This window comes from Bos grunniens, chromosome 10, assembly GCF_055505025.1.
Source record: "Bos grunniens cultivar Pamir isolate PY7600 chromosome 10, Bosgru_T2T1.0, whole genome shotgun sequence".
Classification (NCBI taxonomy): Eukaryota; Metazoa; Chordata; class Mammalia; order Artiodactyla; family Bovidae; genus Bos; species Bos grunniens.
In genome coordinates this window covers 28,742,738-28,761,205 of record NC_141174.1, presented here as the reverse complement: position 1 = coordinate 28,761,205, position 18,468 = coordinate 28,742,738, and the positions used below count along the sequence as shown (strand labels likewise).

The 18,468-nt window shown below is 40.2% G+C and overlaps 1 long non-coding RNA gene across 5 annotated transcripts in view; it reads right to left on the bottom strand.

Moving 5' to 3' along the window:
* Window positions 1-1,107: 1,107 nt before the first annotated feature.
* Window positions 1,108-18,468, bottom strand: part of LOC147364213 (uncharacterized) — a 245,348-nt gene continuing 227,987 nt past the window's right edge. For 3 of the 5 annotated variants that reach the window (XR_015133638.1, XR_015133637.1, XR_015133640.1), the window contains 2 exons: window positions 17,883-18,001; window positions 12,230-12,398 (listed from right to left, as the gene is read on the bottom strand). This is a non-coding gene — a long non-coding RNA (uncharacterized LOC147364213). Of the gene's footprint in view, window positions 1,519-12,229; window positions 12,399-17,882; window positions 18,002-18,468 lie in introns of those variants that run through there. The other 2 variants (XR_015133642.1, XR_015133641.1) reach the window with 2 other exon arrangements.

Below are 18,468 nucleotides of genomic sequence, written 5' to 3'. Positions count from 1 at the left end.
GTGTTCTGGTTTCATTCTTTTACAAGTGGTTGACCAGTTTTCCCAGCATCACTTGTTAAAGAGATTGTCTTTTCTCCATTGTATATTCTTGCCTCCTTTGTTAAATAAGTCTTTTCACGATCCCTGGAGACCCTTTGAACATTCATTTATTTTGTAACCCAGCCATCATTGTGTCTTCTATTCTTTAGATATAGGAAATAATGTGAAGATGATTAAACATCAGAAGATTCAAAGGTTTATTTTGAGTACATGAAAACTTCCCCAGCCCCAGATCAAAATAAGAACCTTCAGTAATTACAGCTTCTCTTATCAGAATTGAATTACCTCTGAAATAAAGAAGACTGGGCTCATTCAATTTACCTTCACCACAAAACTCAAACTACCCATCCTAAACTGATAATAAGCAAATCTGTATGGCATACAAGACATTCAGTGGCATATGGCATATAGTTCCGGCATATAGGACACTTCAGGATGCAGAGAAGATGGATGCATGTGAAGACAGAAGATCATGTGCTTAGAGTCATGAAACAGGAAACATTCACCAGGAAGTCAGAAATTAAATACAACTTTATCCCATCTCACGGTCCAATAAAGCAGTTAGATAAATGCTGAACTGTCTGGAACAATGAATCATTCAGGAAACAGTGACGGTGCAAGTATCATATTCCACGCCTTGAATGAGATAGAAGGAAAGAACAGAAATATACAGTTCTGCTCCAGTTTGGAAATAACTGTTTAATGGAAATCACTGGGTTATTTCTCCTTCAGGACGAGTTTCATTAATGAGAAAGAGTTGACTGTAGAGTTTGAAAAAATAGAACCTTTCATACACATGGTAAGTAGTAAACCAAAAGGGTGATCCCAAGTTATTCAGTGCAGTTAGCAGCACTCAGAAATAGATGATGCAGCAAGATAGAGTGAAAGTGAGCCTGCGTGACTGGAAAGGCCTGTAGTCCAGAGGGTACTCAGATAGAGGACTTTCTCAAGAGCAGACAAGCACTTACTAGTGTGTGCCACTAGATCACTGACGGAGTTGGATGAAAGAGTGAGATAATGAGTAAGAAATGGCAGGGACAGATCTACTGAAAACAGGGAACCACAGACAACGGGCAATGGGCAAAAACAAAAGACAGAAGTCTCCTGAAGAACAGGGTTCAGTCAAATTAACACAGCCCCCTGACCACCTAAGGTTATCCTAAGTGCTTCTCAAGCTTAATTGTACATACAGTCACTGGAGGAAGAATCTTGTTAAAATGTAGATTCTGATTCAAGAAGGTCCGGTGAAGTCAGCAGTTCTGCTTCCAGGTAATGCTGGTGCTATTAATCCATGGACAACACATGAGTGTCAAAGTAGCTACGGGTTAATCTGGCAAGTTCAGTGAAATCATCACAAACCGATAGACGTAGTGCATCCACGTGCTTTAAAATAAGGAAACAGCCTGGTCTCTGGAGTAACTTTGGATGTGACTCACCTTCTGTCCACATGATTTGCATCTCTTCTTGCTGGGCCTATAACTGAAAAAGTGTGTGATGAACGTGGCATCTGGATTTTCATTTGTCCATCTCCCTCATTTTCTAACTTTACAATCTAAGACAGATTTTCTGAGCCTAATTTCTCTAAAATGGTAATAAATACAATCCTCAATAATGCTATTTTGAGAATCAAAAATGAATTAGCATATAGTAAGAACTAGCAAACATTAGTCCTTTCTTCCATCCTATGTTTTGTGGGGTTTTTTTGTGCTTAGTTGCTCAGTCATGTCCAACTATTTGTGACCCCATGGAGGGTTTCTCCAGGCAAGAACACTGGAGTGGGTAGCCATTCATTTCTCAAATAGTAAGTGTAACTATCACTGACAGCTGACAATGGACAAAGCACTTTCACTGACACTTTTATTTTGTCCTTTCAAATTACATAAACAAGAGCCATGTTATTACTCTCTAAAGATGAGGAAACTGAAGCTCAGAGAGATTTAGTGGTATAACCAAGAACCTAAGGCTTGAATTCCTGGAGAAGGAAATGGCAACCCACTCCAGTATTCTTGCCTGGAGAATCCCATGGACAGAGGAACCTGGCAGGCTACAGTCCATGGGGTTGCAAGAGTCAGACATGACTTAGTGACTAAACCACCATTTAGCACACCTCAAATTACATTCTCCATCTATCTTATCCTTAATAAAAACATTATAGCATGGCACATGTGAAGTGAAATCATGCATGTAAAATGACTATCAGAATTTCCTGTTTAATAGAGGTTTGATCTGATCCTTCCTAAAATGCCACTGTAATGATGACAAGTAATTTGCCATTGTATTACAGTTTTCTAGGGCTGCCATAACAAAGTACCACAAATTGGGTGCTTAAAGAACAGAGATTTATTGTCTCACAGTTCTTGAGCCTATGTCTAAAATTAAGGTGTCATCAGAATAGGTCCTCTTGAGGACTGAGTGAAAGATCTGTTAGAACTCAGATCTACAACCCTTCTCTCCTTGGCTTGTAGACAGCTGTCTTCTTTCTGTGTCTCTTCACATTGCACTCCCTCTGTCTGTCTGTCTCCAAATTTCTCCTTTTTATGAGGATACTAGTCATATTGGGTTAAAGCCCACCCTAATGACCACATTTTAAATGATTACCTCTTTAAAGACCTTATCTTCAAATAAGGTCACATTCTGAGGTATTGGGTTGCAATTTCAACATATGAATTTTAGGAAGGCACAATTCAACTCAGCCCGCAAAGCAAAAAATGGAAACAAAAGTCAGAGCTCTAGAAGATGAAACTATGGACAGAAGAATAGAAGATCTAAGAAATCTGAGTGCCTAGTGCACATGGAGTCAGGGACAATGGGATACAAACAAGAAATAGAGCATCTCAAACACTGAACACCAGGAAAACCCTGGAAATGATCATAACTAATTCTCCCGAAGAGGGAAGAGAAGCAAAGTGTTGAAACAAGATATTTATTTGAAAATATATATTAGAAATAGTTATATCCCCTGGCATTCTCTGGTACATTAACAGGATTTATTTGATGGAGAAACTAAACATGAATATCCTAAACACAGGGAGGATTAGGGAAGGGGAGGCTTCCTGCTGAAAATAGGCAAGTTGATTTAAAATCAGCATATTGAATGACAAGACCCCACACCTCTCTTCTATATTCTGCTTTAGGAATACTGGCAGCCAAGCAAATACTGCCTCAGGCATGTAATTGGTAGACTGTCCTCCAGAATAATTTAATAGATTCAGGAAGGGAAAAAAATGTTCATAAATATTGAAATATAGGGTCCCCTTAGGAAACTTCTATATCCCTGCCCTTTAGATTTTCAGTGAAGGCTACAAGTTGGTCAGCTTTGACCATAGACATCAAAATTTTGTCTTTTTAGGCTCTTCATTCTTTTTAAAAACTATTTTTATTGTAAAATACAACACATACAGAACAGTGCCTAAAACATAAGTAAATATACTCAATAAAGTGTCACACAGTGAATACCTATGCAGCCACTAGACAAGTCAAGGAAAAATACACCTCTAGCAAACCAGAAACTACCACCCTTCACTCCCCATGGCAAAAACCAATTTCTGCCTCCTCTCAAATATAACTGATATTTTGTATTCTAAACACCACTGTTTTGTTTTGCCTGCTTTGGAATCTTATCTAAATGGATGTATTTAACACATATATTCTTTTTGCCTGGCCTTTTCCCCCAAGCATTATGCTCAAGAGATATTAACTTATGAATTTAAAAATGCTAAAAGTTGGTTTTTTACTGCTGTATGGTATTATTGGATGACAATGCCACAATTTAATGCATCCACTCTACTGTATCTGGCACATATTTTTTTCAACTTTATATTCATGAGATTTATCCATTTTGTTGCAGGTAACTTTAGTCCATTTTCCACGTTGCTGTAGATAACTATAGGCCAGTTTATTCAATGCTGTATAATGTTCCACTGTAAGAACACATTTTTATCAATTCTACTATTGATATGCCCATCATTTGTTTTCATTTTCTGCATAGTATAAATACTGATGCTTTGAATATTCCTGGATTTACCTCTTTATGTGTATGTTCAAGTATCTCCATTGGGTTTTAAGGTATGCATATTTTCCACTTCATATAGAAGTTATTTTTTCCTAGCTATTTCGTACCAATTTACCTTCTCCAAAGTAGTCCTAGAAGTTTCCTGTTCCTTCATGTCTTTACCAACATTGGGTAGTTACAGTCTTACTATTTAGAGTGACTTGCTGCTTCTGCTGCTAAGTCGCTTTAGTCATGTCCGACTCTGTGCAACCCCATAGACGGCAGCCCACCAGGCTCCCCCGTCTCTGGGATTCTCCAGGCAAGAACACTGGAGTGGGTTGCCATTGCCTTCTTCAATAGAGTGCCTTACTCTTAAATAACAAAGTATAATGAAGATTAACAGCTATTTGAGGAAAACCTCCAACATGAAAGACAAAGACAGTGAAAACAGAGACTGCAGAAGGCATGGACAATAAAGAAAACATACAAATATTTTTTAAATGTTTTAGTAGCCTCAGAGAAGTGAAAAGCCATTAATTCCATATAAAAAAGGAATGTTTTTATTGAATAGAGAATAAGAAAATACTAAAATTCATTGGAAGGATTGAAAGATAAATTTAAGGATTTCTCCCAATCTTAAGTGGGAGGATAATAAAATGAAATATTAAGGAGAATTTCAAAAAAAATCCAAGATGCCCCACTACTAATTTATAGGAGTTCCAGGAAGGAAAAAAAAAATAGAAAAGAGATGAGAGGAAATTATTGAAAAACAGTTACAGGAAAAATTCCTAGAACTAAAGAACATGCATTTCCAGATTAAAGGGGCTCCCCAAGTGCTTGTCACATGAACTGACACAAAATAGAAACCACACTAAGCCATGCTGTCAATTAATTTTGGAACACCAATGATAAAAAGAGGATTCTAAAAGATTCAGAGTATAAATCACAGACTATATACAAAGGAAGCATAATTTTAAAAATGCGTCAGTGGGGCTGTACAAGTGCAACATTGAAGTTAAAAAACAATGGGGAGAAACATACACTCCGAAATTGGGAGGTGAATAAGCCAGATATCCAAGCAAAAAGGAAGAGATAAAGCAAAAAGCTGACATAGCAAAAAGCACATGTGGTTTCATTACACTGATACACTGGGATAAAAGTATGGGCATGGTGTGTAAATGTAAGGATGTTTGCTTGTGTGTGTATCATGAAATGTAGTAAAATATATTAAAATATTCTAAAGATAATTATTTCCAACTGACGATTGTCTAACTGGCCAGGAGATCAATAAAGTATGAGAAGTAGAACAAAGACATTTTTGGATGATAAACATGTCTAATTGCATCCTATGCACACTTCTATGTACACTTTCTGACAAAACATGGTCCACTAGAGAAAGGAATGGCAAACTACTTCAGTATTCTTGCCTTGAGAACCCCATGAACAGCATGAAAAGGCAAAAAGATAGGACACTGAAAGATGAATTCCCCAGGTCTGTAGGTGCCTGATATGCTACTGGAGATCAGTGGACAAATGACTTCAGAAAGAATGCAGAGTTGGAGCCAAAGCAAAAACAACACCCAGTTGTTGATATGACTAGTGGTGGAAGTAAACTCTGATGCTCTGAAGAGCAGTATTGCATAGGAACCTGAAATGTTAGGTCCATGAGTTAAGGCAAATTGAAAGCGGTCAAACAGGAGATGGCAAGAATGAACATTGACATTTTAAAAATCAGCGAACTAAAATGGACTGGAATGGGTGAATTTAACTCAGAAGACCATTATATCTACTACTATGGGCAAAAATCCCTTAAAAGAAATGGAATAGCCATCACAGTCAACAAAACAGTCCAAAATGCAGTACTTGGATGCATTCTCAAAAAAGACAGAATGATCTCTGTTTGTTTCCAAGGCAAACCATTCAATTTCACAGTAATCCAAGTCTATGCCCCAAACAGTAATGCTGAAGAAGCTGAAGTTGAACAGTTCTATGAAGACCTATAAGACCTTCTAGAACTAATGCCCCCAAAAGATGTCCTTTTCATTATAGGGGACTGGAATGCAAAAGTAGGAGGTCAAGAAATACCTGGAGTAACAGGCAAATATGGCCTTGGAGTACAGAATGAAGCAGGGAGAGTGTGTTTCCTGAGAGAACACACTGGTCATAGCAAACACCCTCTTCCAACAACACAAGCGAAGACTCTACACATGGACATCACCAGATGGTCAACACCAAAATCAGATTGATTATATTCTTCGCACCCAAAGATGGAGAAGCTCTATACAGTCAGCAAAAACAAGACTGGGAGCAGACTGTGGCTCAGATCATGAATTCCCTATCGCCAAATTCAGACTTGAATTGAAGAAAGTAGGGAAAACCACTAGATCATTCAGGTATGACCTAAATCAAATCCCTAATGATTATACAGTGGAAGTGAGAAATAGATTCAAGGGATTATATCTGATAGGCAGAGTGCCTGATGAACTATGGATGGAGGTTCATGACATTGTACAGGAGGTAGGGATCAAAATCATCCCCCAAAAAAAGAAATGAAAAAAAGCAAAATGGCTGTCTAAAGAGGCCTTACAAATAGCTATGAAAAGAAGAGAAGCCAAAAGCAAAGGAGAAAAGGAAAGATATAGCCATTTGAATGCAGAGTTTCAAAGAATAGCAAGGAGTGACAAGAAAGCCTTCCTCAGTGGTCAGTGCCAAGAAATAGAGGAAAACAATAGACTGGGAAATACTAGAGATCTCTTCAAGAAAGTTAGAGATACCAAGGGAAAATTTCACATAAATATGGGCTCAATAAAGGACAGAAATGGTATGCACCTAACAGAAGCAGAAGATATTAAGAAGAGATGGCATGAAAACACAGAAGAACTATACGAAAAAGATCTTCACGACCCAGATAGTCATAATGGTGTGATCACTCACTTAGAGCCAGACACCCTGGAATGTGAAGTCAAGTGGGCCTTAGAAAGCATCACTACAAACAAAGCTAGTGGAGGTGATGGAATTCCAGTGGAGTTATTTCAAATCCTAAAATATGATGCCATTATAGTGCTGTACTCAATATGCCAGCAAATTTGGAAAACTCAGCAGTGGCCACAGGACTGCAAAAGGTCAGTTTCCATTCCAATTCCAAAGAAAGGCAATGCCAAAGAATGCTCAAACTACTGCACAATTGCACTCATCTCACATGCTAGCAAAGTAATGCTCAAAATACTTCAAGCCAGGTTTCAACATGAAAGTACATGAACCATGAACTTCCAGATGTTCAACCTGGATTTAGAAAAAGCAGAGGAACCAGAGATCAAATTGCAAACATCTGTTGGATCTTGGAAGAAACGAGAGAGTTCCAGAAAAACATATATTTCTGCTTTATTGACTATGCCAAAACATTTGACTGTGTGGATCACAACAACCTGTGGAAAATTCTGAAAGAGATGGGAATACCAGACCACCTGACCTGCCTCCTGAGAAATCTGTATGCATGTCAAGAAGCAACAGTTAGAATTGGACATGGAACAACAGACTGGTTCCAAATTGGGAAAGGAATATGTTGAGGCTGTAAATTGTCACCCTGCTTATTTAGCTTATATGCAGAGTACATAATGTGAAATGCCAGCCTGGATGAAGCACAAACTGGAATCAAGATTGCCAGGAGAAATATCAATAACCTCAGATATGCAGATGACACCACCCTTACGGCAGAAAACAAAGAAGAACTAAAGAACCTTTTGATGAAAGTGAAGAGGGAGAGTGAAAAAGTTGGCTTAAAGCTCAACTCAGAAATCTTAGATCATGGCATCTGGTCCCATCACTTCATGGCAAATAGATAGGAAAACAATGGAAACAGTGACAGACTTTTTTTTCTTGGGCTCCAGAATCACTGCAGATGATGACTGCAGCCATGAAATTAAAAGATGCTTGCTCCTTGGAAGGAAAGTTATGACCAACCTAGACAGCATATTGAAAAGCAGAGAGATTACTTTGCCAATAAAGGTCTGTTTAGTCAAAGCTATGTTTTTTCCAGCAGTCATATATGGATGTGAGAGTTGGACTATAAAGAAAACTGAGTGCCAAAGAATTGATGCTTTGAACTGTGGTGTTGGAGAAGACTCTTGAGAGTCCCTTGGACTGCAAGAAGATCCAACCAGTCCATCCTAAAGGAAATTGGTCCTGATTATTCATTGGAAAGACTGATGCTGAAGCTGAAACTCCAATACTTTGGCCACCTGATGGAAAGAACTGATTCATTTGAAAATTTGCTGATGCTGGGAAAGTTTGAAGGTGGGAGGAGAAGGCGATGACAGAGGATGAGATGGTTGGATGGTATCACTGACTCAATGGACATGAATTTGAGTAAGCTCCAGGAGTTGGTGAGGGACAGAGAAGCCTGGCGTGCTGAAGTCCATGGGGTTGCAGAGTCGGACATGACTGAACTGAGCTGAACTGTACACTTTCTCAGGAAGTTAAATAGCAAGAAATACTTAACTGAGCCAAAGAGGAATACACTGAATCCAGGAAACCAAAAATGAAGGTCCTGAGAGATTGCATATGCCCTAGGTCATGATGGCAACCCACTCCAGTGTTCTTGCCTGGAGAATCCCAGGTACGGGGGAGCCTGGTGGGCTGCCATCTATGGGGTCACACAGAGTCGGACACTACTGAAGCAACTTAGCAGCAGTAGCAGTAGGTCAAGAGAGCAACTATTCTAGTGTTCAAGAGAACAGAAAATATAAGAAGTATACTCCTAAGAAGAAAAGGAAACCTGATAGATAAGCTGGTTTGTTTGATCTGATAGGAAACATAACTCCATGGAGTTTACAATTTTATTAAAGAATTTGTGAAAAATTAATAATAGTTATTTACATAGGAATCTAAACACACCAGTGTAAGAGAGAGATGTACCAAAGAGAAAAAGACCCTTTATAGCTTCAGGGGAAAAAAGTTATTTTTAAAAGGGCATAATCAGAGTACACTATTTGAGCAGGAAATGGTCTGTGTAATGATACTGATATAGCTATGTTGGAATGTATCCATACTGGATTGAGGAGCAGTGCTGGGGGAAGGCAGTAGGGGAGGGAAAGTAGATCCACCATGGTAAAAGTCTGCTGCTGCTACTGCTGCTAAGTCGCTTCAGTCGTGTCCGACTCTGTGCGACTTCGTAGACAACAGCCCACCAGGCTCCCCCATCCCTGGGATTCTCCAGGCAAGAACACTGGAGTGGGTTGCCATTTCTTTCTCCAATGCATGAAAGTGAAAAGTGAAAGTGAAGTCGCTCAGTCGTGTCTGACTCTTAGTGACCCCATGGACTGCAGCCTACCAGGCTCCTCCACCCATGGGATTTTCCAGGCAAGAGTACTGGAGTGGGTTGCCACTGCCTTCTCCAGATGATTATTAAGCCTACAAATAAAACAGTACAATATTTAGATACAAATTAAAAAGTTGAATGGAGTGTGGTGTTTTGAGAGCAAGAGACTTTTGTTTTTTGTTGTCAAATGTCTTACTGTATTTTAAGTTTTTAAACTATTTCAATGAATTACTCTGATAAATTTATAGTTCAGTTCAGTCACTCAGTCATGTCTGACTCTTTGCGATCCCATGAATCGCAGCACGCCAGGCCTCCTTGTCCATCACCAACTCCCGGAGTTCACTCAGACTCACATCCATCGAGTCAGTGATGCCATCCAGCCATCTCATCCTCTGTCGTCCCCTTCTCCTCCTGCCCCCAATCCCTCCCAGCATCAGAGTCTTTTCCAATGAGTCAGCTCTTCGCATCAGGTGGCCAAAGTACTGGAGTTTCAGCTTCAGCATCATTCCCTCCAAAGAAATCCCATAAGTACTAATCCAATGGCACCCCACTCCAGTATTCTTGTCTGGAAAATCCCATGGACAGAGGAACCTGGTAGGCTACAGTCCATGGGGTCGCAAAGAGTCGGACACGACTGAGCAACTTCACTTTCTTTCAATCAAAATTAAGTGCTTAGGGATTTCCTTGGTGGTCCATTGATAAAAAATCTGCCTGCCAATGAAGGGGACGTGGGTTCCACCCCTGGTTCAGAAGGATTCCACATACCTTGGAGCAACTGAGCTCGTGTACCACAACTACTGAAGCCCGCATTCTAGAGTCCGCTAGCCACAACTATTGAGGCCATGTGCTGCAACTACCACAGCCTACATGCCTAGAGCCTATCCTCCACAGTAAGACAGGCCACTGCAATGAGAAGCCCGCACACTCCAAGGCAGAGTAGCCCTCACTGGCTACAACTAAAGAAAGCCCATGTGCAACAACAAAGACTCAGTACAGCCAAAAATAAATAAATAAGATTTCAAAATTAAAAAAATAAAATCAAGTGCTTAGTCTAGTGGATAAAATGGCTTCCCCAGGGGCTCATTGGTAAAGAATTTGCCTTCAGTGCAGGAGATATGGGTTCAATCCCTGGGTTGAAAAGATCTCTTGGAGAAGGGAAGGACAACCCACTCCAGTATTCTTACCTGGAAATCCCATGGACAGAGAAGCCTGGCAGGCTACAGTCCATGGGTTTGCAAAAGAGTTAGACACAACTGAACGACTAAACAACACTAGTATGTAAAGCAATGTAATGGCAATAACAACATTTACCATGAGTTAGACATAGTGACCCAAGTATTTCTTGAGTATTTGCCATGAAATTAAAAGCATAATTTAATACTTTCAATAACAGCTCACCATTTTATAGGTAAGAAAACAGGGTCACTGAGAGGTTTTGTTCCTTTACTCAGATGATAGCTAGTAGATGAAAGAACCAAGAGTTTACCACATTCTGCCTGCAGTGAAAATAAAAGTGAAAGTCGCATAGTCATGTCTGACTCTTTGCAACCCCATGGACTATACAGTCCATGGAATTCTCCAGACGAGAATACTGGTATGGGTAACCTTTCCCTTCTACAGGGTATCTGCCCAACCCAGGGATCGGACCTAGGTCTCCCACATTGCAAGCAGATTCTTTACAAGCTAAGCCATAAGGGAAGCCCAGTATACTGGATTGGTAGCCTATCCCTTCTCCAGCAGATCTTCTCAACCCAGGAATCAAAACAGGGTCTCCTGCATTGCAGATGGATTCTTTATGGGACCTTAATCCCCAAGCTACATGGCTCACAGAAACAAAGGTTCACATCATTATAGGGCTAAAGGGCTTGCTAAGATATGACCCAGCAAAGTCTTCTGATTCTAAATCCTGTGCTCTTTTCATTAGTTATCTATTTCATCAGTTCAGTTCAGTCGCTCAATCGTGTCTGACTCTTTGCAACCCTATGGACTGCAGCGTGCCAGGCTTCCGTGTCCATCACCATTCATCTATTTCATACATATTTCATGTATTTCATATATACACCATGTATTTCATACATATTATCAATCATGCAACTGAGAACTTACTGTATAGCACAGGGAACTCTACTCAGTGCTCTACGAAAACCTAAATGAGAATGAAATCCAAAAAATAGGGGATATATGTACATGTATAGCTGCTTAATTTTGCTGCTTAGTAGAAACTAACACAACTTTGTAAAGAAAATATGCTCCAATAAAAAATCAATTTAAGAAATCCTATATTCTTTTTAATTTACAGTATTTCATTAGAAAGCTCATATTTTCTTTTCATATTAACTCAATTTGATTGGAAAACATTTCATTTTCAATGGAAACATTTACTTGAGTCAAAAAAAATTAAACATATTTTGCATGTGACAACTAGAAATTTCTCTCCTCAGGAAATCCTTACTGATTTGCTATACCTGGAATGTCCCTGTCGGCTTCCTTCAACCAGAAATCTCCACTACTCCAACCAGGATAACTTTGAATGGCTATCCAGTGCAATATCATTCAACCTGCTGCAGCTGGCTTATGCATGCCCTGGTCCCCAAAACAGAAAGGGGAGGAGAGCAGGAGTACTTAGAACACTAGTGCTGAGAGCTTACGGTTAACGCTGTTGGATTCATGATCGCCAAAGATTTAGCTTTAGGACCAGGGACCAGACTTGATCACTCAAGAGCTTTTTTTTGTAGCAGAGTTTTATTAAAGCATAAAAGGCATAGAGAAAGCTTCTGCCATAGGCATCAGAAGAGGGACTGAAAGTGCCCCTCTTGCTAGTCTTAGCAAGGGAGCTATATACTTTTTCAGTTGGTTATAACAATAAATCAAAAGCATGTCTCAAGTTTGTAAAGATCTTACCAGACCCACCCTCACAATTTAAATTCTAAGATAATAGGATTAGTTAGAAGATTTTCAAGGAGAAATTGTCCTCAAGCAGGATACATTGTTGGTACATAATCCTTAGTGCAGAGTTTAAGCTGAGTTGTTTTGTTGTATAATCATCAGCTCCTGGTTTAAAGAAAAAAACAAAAACAAAAACATTTTATGTGGCTAAGACTAAGGAATGTAGAAAAAAAAAGTTTTTGTCCTTTCCTACTCTTCGAGAATTCTCGACACCTATCTCCTCCTTGAGAGCCCCAGACCCCTTTCTCCTCCTTGGGGACCCCAGATTTCTTATCAACCTGCCTACGAATTGGCTCTCTCAGTACCAAAATTTAAAGCAGGCTTTTACTCTCGAAGCACCCACTAGTTAAGACAGAGTGTCATCTAAGAAATGAAACAGCTAATTAAGCAGGTCACACAAATAAAAATAATGAAAAAGAATTCAGTCCTTTCAACTATCAAGATTTTGAATGAAATGATTTAAAGGAATTCACTAATTAAGATCCATGTGATCTGACCTCCAGATCCAAACTCATCAGACAATGCCCTTCCCCCCGCTTGTTGATTAGACTCCAACCACAAAGGCCTCCTTGTTGTTCCCTGGGTACAACAAAATGGCTCCCAACTCAGTCTTAACACTTGCCTTTCTCTCTGTCTGGAGCACATTTCCCTCAGATCCTCCTGTGACTCACTTATCACTAATGGTCAGCTCAGATAGCACCTCTTCAAGCAAGACTTTCTTCACCATTCGCTATCAACTATACCACTCTAGACCAGTACACACTGTCACTATACCCTGCTTCATCTTCTTCAGAACATTTAATACTATTTAAATTTGTCTGCAAAATTTTTGTTTCCTGTGCTCCCCTAGAATATAAGTTTCATAATTTTGTTCACCTTGTTTATTCAAGATTCAACAGAGTCTGGCATACAGTAGATAGTAACTAAGTGATTAAAGATGGAAAGGAGTGAAGGGAAGCATTTCCCAAGATAGGACCCAGTCAGGTTATACCCGAGGGCATTTGCCAGTGTCAAAGCAAATTTATTCCAAACCTCTGCCCTGACATCAATATGGCTGGAAGTGGGAGTCAGAGATGCAAAACACCTAGCTAAGAAAATGGGGCCCAGACACCAATTAGCAACAGAGAAGCAAATAAAAACGGTACTTGTTATGTGTAGGTACTGAGAACAAAAGATATTTCAAGAAGATACATGCCATGTCTTCTAAATCAAGCGAACTTGTAAAGTAGAAAAGTAGTAGTTAGAAACCAGTGACCATTTGAAAATTAGAATTTGAGATTCAGCTTTTTGAGGCTAGTGTCTAGGAATATAGCTATTCTCTATTTTAAGAAGTGGAACTGTCAGGGAAATGATCCAGAGTGGTAATTTAATAATAGTCTTCACTGAGAAGAGCTATCAAAGTTTCTCTGAAGAATTTCAAGGCTTATTTATATGAGCCAACTTAAAATGTCTAAGTCCAATTTGGAAAGACCTACAGTCATTCCTTCCAAAAGTGAAGCAACTTTCTCTAAGTGAAGAAGTTAATTCACGTCAGCCTAGTCCAAAAGACTCCAGCAGAGACAGGCAAAAACCTTTCAACTTAAATTATAGCACTAAGTAACAGTGAAATTTTGGGGTGGTTTGTAAAAGGTGGGGCCAGGAAAAGAGTTACATGGCCCTCACCTCCCATAAGAGGCAGAGGACCCTCTGGCTTCTCACTGTCACCTGAAGCTCAGTAGTATTTCCACCGATGCAAGCAAGACCACCTGGGCTAAGAGCTCTATGAGGCTCATAAATCAACTGCTTGCTTCTCTTCAGGGACTGGAAGAGCAGGACGAAAGGCAGGGAAATTAGAAGAGCAGAGATGCCACTATTGGTAAAATCGTCCCTCCAAATTAAGGTGAATGGATTTCAGTACTCCTTTCCATATCCTTTTTTGAACTGAACATGGTACAGTGCAACGCTAAGTAGAAACAGCCGATACAGCAGCACTAATTGGTCCCCCGTAGGGATAAGTTGGTCTACTTTTAATTTCATATTTTTGATTTGGAGATATATCCTTTGAGGTTATGAGCTTTCCCACTCTCCTATGTCTATTTTGTTAGCTAGTGCAGTGGTTTTCAAAATGTGCTTCTCACACCATTAACATCACCATCACAAGGAAGTTTGTTAGAAGTGAAAGTTTTGGGGTCCCACCCATACTCACAGAAAACTAGTCAATCTAATCACACTAGGACCACAGCCTTGTCTAACTCAATGAAACTAAGCCATGTCCGTGGGGCAACCCAAGACGGGTGGGTCATGGTGGAGAGATTTGACAGAATGTGGTCCACTGGATAAGGGAATGGCAAACCACTTCAGTATTCTTGCCTTGAGAACCCCATGAACAATATGAAAAGGCAAAATGATAGGTTACTGAAAGAGAAACTCCCCAGGTCAGTAGGTGCCCAATATGCTACTGGAGATCAGTGGAGAAATAACTCCAGAAAGAATGAAGGGATGGAGCCGAAGCAAAAACAATACCCAGATGTGGATGTGACTGGTGACAGAAGCAAGGTCTGATGCTGTAAAGAGCAATATTGCATAGGAACCTGGAATACCAGGTCCATGAATCAAGGCAAATTGGAAGTGGTCAAACAAGAGATGGCAAGAGTGAATGTCGACATTCTAGGAATCAGTGAACTGAAATGGACTGGAATGGGTGAATTTAACTCAGATAACCATTATATCTACTACTGCGGGCACGAAGACCTCAGAAGAAATGGAGTGGCCATCATGGTCAACAAAAGAGTCCGAAATGCAGTACTTGGATGCAATCTCAAAAACGACAGAATGATCTCTATTCGTTTCCAAGGCAAACCATTCAATATCACAGTAATCCAAGTCTATGCCCCAACCAGTAACACTGAAGAAGCTGAAGTTGAACGGTTCTATGAAGACCTACAAGACCTTTTAGAACTAACACCCAAAAAAGATGTCCTTTTCATTATAGGGGACTGGAATGCAAAAGTAGGAAGTCAAGAAACACCTGGAATAACAGGCAAATTTGGCCTTGGAATACAGAATGAAGCAGGGCAAAGACTAATAGAGTTTTGCCAAGAAAATGCACTGGTCATAACAAACACCCTCTTCCAACAACACAAGAGAAGACTCTATACATGGACATCACCAGATGGTCAACACCAAAATCAGATTGATTATATTCTTTGCAGCCAAAGATGGAGAAGCCCTATACAGTCAGCAAAAACAAGACCAGGAGCTGACTGTGGATCAGACCATGAACTCCCTATTGCCAAATTCAGACTTAAATTGAAGGAAGTGGGGAAAACCACTAGACCATTCAGATATGACCTAAATCAAATCCCTTATGATTATACAGTGGAAGTGAGAAATAGATTTAAGGGCCTAGATCTGATAGATAGAGTGCCTGATGAACTATGGAATGAGGTTCGTGACATTGTACAGGAGACAGGGATCAAGACCATCCCAATGGAAAAGAAATGCAAAAAAGCAAAATGGCTGTCTGGGGAGGCCTTACAAATAGTTGTGAAAAGAAGAGAAGTGAAAAGCAAAGGAGAAAAGGAAAGATATAAACATCTGAATGCAGAGTTCCAAAGAATAGCAAGAAGAGATAAGAAAGCCTTCTTCAGCAATCAATGCAACGAAATAGAGGAAAACAATGAAATGGGAAAGACTAGGGATCTCTTCAAGAAAATCAGAGATACCAAAGGAACATTTCATGCAAAGATGAGCTCGATAAAGGACAGAAATGGTATGGACCTAACAGAAGCAGAAGATATTAAGAAGAGATGGCAAGAATACACAGAAGAACTGTACAAAAAAGATCTTCATGACCCAGATAACCACGATGGTGTGATCACTGACCTACAGCCAGACATCCTGGAATGTGAAGTCAAGTGGGCCTTAGAAAGCATCACTACGAACAAAGCTAGTGGAGGTGATAGAATTCCAGTTAAGCTATTCCAAATCCTGAAAGATGATGCTGTGAAAGTGCTGCACTCAATATGCCAGCAAATTTGGAAAACTCAGCAGTGGCCACAGGACTGGAAAAGGTCAGTTTTCATTCCAATCCCAAAGAAAGGCAATGCCAAAGAATGCTCAAACTACCGCACAATTGCACTCATCTCACACGCTAGTAAAGTAATGCTCAAAATTCTCCAAGCCAGGCTTCAGCAATATGTGAACCGTGAACTTCCTGATGTTCAAGCTGGTTTTAGAAAAGGCAGAGGAACCAGAGATCAAATTGCCAACATCCGCTGGATCATGGAAAAAGCAAGAGAGTTCCAGGAAAACATCTATTTCTGCTTTATTGACTATGCCAAAGCCTTTGACTGTGTAGATCACAATCAACTGTGGAAAATTCTGAAAGAGATGGGAATACCAGACCACCTGATCTGCCTCTTGAGAAATTTGTATGCAGGTCATGAAGCAACAGTTAGAACTGGACATGGAACAACAGACTGATTCCAAATAGGAAAAGGAGTACGTCAAGGCTGTATATTGTCACTGTGTTTATTTAACTTATATGTAGAGTACATCATGAGAAACGCTGGACTGGAAGAAACACAAACTGGAATCAAGATTGCCGGGAGAAATATCAATAACCTCAGATATGCAAATGACACCACTCTTATGGCAGAAAGTGAAGAGGAACTCAAAAGCCTCTTGATGAAAGTGAAAGTGGAGAGTGAAAAAGTTGGCTTAAAGCTCAACATTCAGAAAAAGAAGATCATGGCATCCGGTCCCACCACTTCATGGGAAATAAATGGGGAGACGGTGGAAACAGGTGTCAGACTTTATTTTTCTGGGCTCCAAAATCACTGCAGATGGTGACTGCAGCCATGAAATTAAAAGACGTCTACTCCTTGGAAGGAAAGTTATGACCAACCTAGATAGCATATTCAAAAGCAGAGACATTACTTTGCCAACAAATGTCCGCCTAGTCGAGGCTATGGTTTTTCCTGTGGTCATGTACGGGTGTGAGAGTTGGACTGTGAAGAAGGCTGAGCATCGAAGAATTGATGCTTTTGAACTGTGGTGTTGGAGAAGACTCTTGAGAGTCCCTTGGACTGCAAGGAGATCCAACCAGTCCGTTCTGAAGGAGATCGGCCCTGGGATTTCTTTGGAGGGAATGATGCTAAAGCTGAAACTCCAGTAGTTTGGCCACCTCATGCAAAGAGTTGACTTATTGGAAAAGACTCTGATGCTGGGAGGGATTGGGGGCAGGAGGAGAAGGGGACGACAGAGGATGAGATGGCTGGATGGCATCATTGACTCGATGGACATGAGTCTGGGTGAACTCTGGGAGTTGGTGATGGACATGGAGGCCTGGCGTGCTGCGGTTCATGGGGTCGCAAAGAGTCCGACACCACTGAGCGGCTGATCTGATCTGATCTGATCTCTGACCCCAGACCTAGAGAATCTGAAATGCTGGAGTCCAACAATGAGTGCTTTATCCAGCCCTCCAGGTGACTCTGATGCACCCGAAATTTAGACAATCTTTGAGTTAGGATAATTTTAGCCACTCTAAAGAAGAAAACCTCTAAATTTTCAGTGACTTAACATAATAAACATTCATTTTCCGCTCACATAATGGCTCAGTGTAGTCATGGCCTGCTTTTTCCCATGTGATGATTGAGGCAGCCAGACACCTTCCATCTTGAATCTCTTTTCTCTGACTACAGCCTCAGTTCTCTGTGTAGTTCTACCTGGATGGAGAAAAAGAGTAGAGAAGTTCTGATAACAGCTTAGAATCCTTGTCTTGAAAGTAGCACACATCATTTCCACTCATATTTCATTGCTGAGAACTGGTGAATTGTTTGTATTTAGATAAGAACAGGATCAGAAAATATTTTTCTTGGTAAGGTCATGTCCCTCTAATACAAATGTAGATCAGGGAAAAAGGAGCACAAATCCCCACCAGAGATTCACAAAATGTACCCTATAAACTGGGGTAGCCAGGGTGGGACTAAATAATGGCCCCCTGGAAACTCTTCTCCAAACATAGGAGCTTTTCAAAATTTTAAAGTGTAAATGTGATTGTTGTTACTACCATGCTAAAGAGGGGCTTTCCAGGTGGCACTAGTAATAAAGAATCCAACTGCCAATGCAGGAGACATAAGAAACACAAGTTTGATTCCTGGGTCAGGAAGATTCCCTGAAGGAGCGCATGGCA